This window comes from Somniosus microcephalus, chromosome 17, assembly GCF_052327205.1.
Source record: "Somniosus microcephalus isolate GS21.2 chromosome 17, FLI_Smic_1.0, whole genome shotgun sequence".
In the NCBI taxonomy this organism is placed as follows: domain Eukaryota; kingdom Metazoa; phylum Chordata; class Chondrichthyes; order Squaliformes; family Somniosidae; genus Somniosus; species Somniosus microcephalus.
In genome coordinates, this window is record NC_141003.1 from 688,283 (window position 1) to 691,988 (window position 3,706).

Here is a 3,706-nt window from a genome sequence, read left to right on the forward strand (position 1 = left end):
GTGCAAAGGCCGATGATATTCAGGTCCTGATGAATCGAGTGACTCTGTGAGAGCTTGACGTGATGTTTGGTTATGAGCTTCCCGCCTGTAACTGCGCCACTTCTATAACCCTGTAAATTAAGTTCAGAAAAGGATCAGAGGCAAACTGTTGTTTAATTTTCCCCTTTCCGAACCTAGCGGCAGTGAAGCCGATTTTCAGGCCCCAGCTGCTGCACAGGTTGGTTGAAAGGATCAGCAGTAATGGCGGCTGTAATACCCACAAGCCCCGACGCTCCAGGAAGTGCTCTGCTGACGCCAAGTCCCGCGCATGTGCTCATGGCCCCCGCGCTCTCCCTTCTGCTCTACAATCGCCCGTCCCAATCGGTCCGCAATGCGCATGCTCAGCGCACAAAACCCCGCGGTTGGAACATCGGGCGCGCATGTGGAGCCATAACATCTGGTACGCGTGCGCGGCTCAGGTGGGGGCGAGTTGGTGTTTCGCCTCAGCCGTCAGGGAGGTGCGCATGCGCAGGACGACCCAACATTCTTCCTGTCAGCAAACACTCCTTCATTTCTTTAATAAAAACAGAAACTGCTGGAAATACTCAGGTCAGGCAGCACCTGTGGAGACAGAAACAGAGTTAATGTTTCAGGTCGATCACCCTTCGTCATAAACATAGAAACATAGAAGATAGGAGCAGGAGTAGGCCATTCAGCCCCTCGAGCCTTCTCCGCCATTCAATGTGATCATGGCTGATCATCCAAATTCACTACCCTGTCCCTGCTTTCTCTCCATATCCCTTGATCCCTTTAGCCTTAAGAAACATATCGAACTTCTTCTTGAATATATTTAATGAATTGGCCTCTATTGCCTTCTGCGGTAGAGAATTCCACAGGTTCACCACTCTCTGGGAGAAGAAATTCCTCCTCATCTCTGTCCTAAATGGCTTACCCCTTATCCTCAGACTGTGACCCCTGGTTCTGGACTCCCCCACCATCGGGAACATCCTTCCTGCATCTAGTCTGTCTAGTCCTGTTAGAATTTTATAAGTTTCAATGAGATCCCCTCTCAATCTTCTAAACTCCAGCAAGTATAAGCCCAATCGACCCAATCTCTCCTCATACGTCATTCCTGCCATCCCAAGTATCAGGTTGGTGAATCTTCGCTGCACTCCCTCCATGGCAAGAACATCCTTCCTCAGATAAGGTGACCAAAACTGCACACAATGCTCAAGATGTGGTCTCACCAAGGCCCTGTACAACTGCAGCAAGATATCCTTGTTCCTATACTCGAACACTCTCGCTACAAAGGCCAACATACCATTTGCCTTAACCACCTGCTGCACCTGCATGCTTACCTTCAGCAACTGGTGCACAAGGACACCCAGGTCTCGTTGCACTTCCCCTTCTCCCAATCTATTGCCATTCAGATAATAATCTGCCTTCCTGTTTTTGACACCAAAGTGGATAACCTCGCATTTATCCACATTATATTGCATCTACCATGCTTCTGTCCAATCACCCAACCTGTCCAAATCATACTAGAGTTTCTCGGCATCCTCCTCACAGCACACACGCCCACCCAGCTTTGTGTCATCTGCAAACCTGCAGATATTACATTTAGTTCCCTCATATAGATCATTAATATATATTGTGAATAGCTGGGGTCCTAGGACCGATCCCTGCGGAACCCCACGAGTCACTGCCTGCCACTCGGAAAAAGACCCGTTTATTCCAACTCTTTGCTTTCTGTCTGCCAACCAGTTCTCTATCCAAGACAATACCTTGCCCCCAATCCCATGTGCCTTAACTTTACACGCTAATCTCTTATGCGGGACCTTATCGAAAGCCTTCTGAAAATCCAAATACACCACATCCACTGTTTTTCCCTTATCTATTTTACCAGTTACAGCCTCAAAAAATTCCAGATTAGTCAAGCACGTTTTACCTTTTGTAAATCCATGTTGACTTTGTCCGATCCTGTCACTGTTTACCAAGTGCTTTGCTATTACATCTTTTGTAATGGACTCTAGCATTTTCCCCACTACCGATGTCAGGCTTACCGGTCTGTAATTCCCCGTTTTCTCTCTACCACCTTTTTTGAATAGTGGGGTAACATTAGCTACCCTTCAATCCATGGATACTGTTCCAGAGTCTATTGAATTTTGGAAGATGACCAGCAATGCATCTACTAATTCTAGGGCCACTTCCTTAAGTACCCTGTATGTAGATTATCAGGCCCTGGGGATTTATCGGCCTTCAATCCCATCAATTTTCCTAACACCATTTCCCTACAAATACTGATTTCATTCAGTTCCTCCCTCTCATTAGACCCTATGTTCCCCGACCTCTCTGGGAAGTTATTTGTGTCCTCCTTTGTGAAGACAGAACCAAAATATGTATTTAATTGGTCAGCCATTTCTTTGTTCCCCATTATAAATTCCCCTGATTCTGACTGCAAGGGACCTACGCTTGACTTCACCAATCTTTTTCTCTTCACATATCTATAAAAGCTTTTACAGTCAGTTTTTATGTTCCCTCAAAGCTTACTCTCATACTCTATTTTCCCCCTCTTAATTAATCCCTTTGTCCTCCTTTGCTGAATCCTAAACTGCTCCCAATCCTCCGGTTTACTGCTTTTTCTGGCCAATTTATATGTCCTCTCCTTGGATCTTATGCGTTTTAAAAATTCATTGATGGGATGTGGGCGTCGCTGGCTAGGCCTGCATTTAGTGCCCATCCCTAATTGCCCTTGAGAAGATGGTGGTGAGCCGCCTTCTTGAACCGCTGCAGTCCATACGGTGTAGGTACACCCACAATGCGGTTAGGAAGGGAGTTCCAGGATTTTGGCCCAGTGACAGTGAAGGAACGGTGATACAGGTCCAAGTCAGGATGGTGTGTGGCTTGGAGGGGAACTTGTAGGTGGTGATGTTCCCATGCGTCTGCTGCCCTTGTCCTTCTAAGTGGTAGAGGTCGCGGGTTTGGAAGGTGCTGTTGAAGGAGCTTTGGCGAGTTGCTGCAGTGCATCTTGTAGATGGTACACACTGCAGCCACAGTGCGCCAGTGGTGGAGGGAGTGAATGTTGAAGGTGGTGGATGGAGTGCCAATCAAGCAGGCTGCTTTGTCCTGAATGGTGTCGAGCTTCTTGAGTGTTGTTGGAGCTGCACTCATCCAGGCAAGTGGAGAGTATCCCATCACACTCCTGACTTGTGCCTTGTAGATGGTGGAAAGGCTTTGGGGAGTCAGGAGGTGAGACACTCGCTGCAGAATTCCCAGCCTCTGGCCTGCTCTTGTAGCCACAGTATTTATATGGCTGGTCCAGTTCAGTTTCTGATCAATGGTAACCCCCAGGATGTTGATAGTGGGGGATTCAGCGATGGTAATGCCATTGAATGTCAAGGGGAGATGGTTAGAGTCTCGCTTGTTGGAGATGGTCATTGCCTGGCACTTGTGTGGTGCGAATGTTACTTGCCACTTGTCAGCCCAAGTCTGAATGTTGTCCAGGTCTTGCTGCATATGGACACGGACTGCATCATTATCTGATGAGTCTCGAATGGTGCTGAACAGTGTGCAATCATCAGCGAACATCCCCACTTCTGACCTTATGATGGAGGGAAGGTCATTGATGAAACAGCTGAAGATGGTTGGGCCTAGGACACTGCCCTGAGGAACTCCTGCAGTGATGTCATGTGATTGAGATGAATGACCTCCAACAACCACAGCCAAT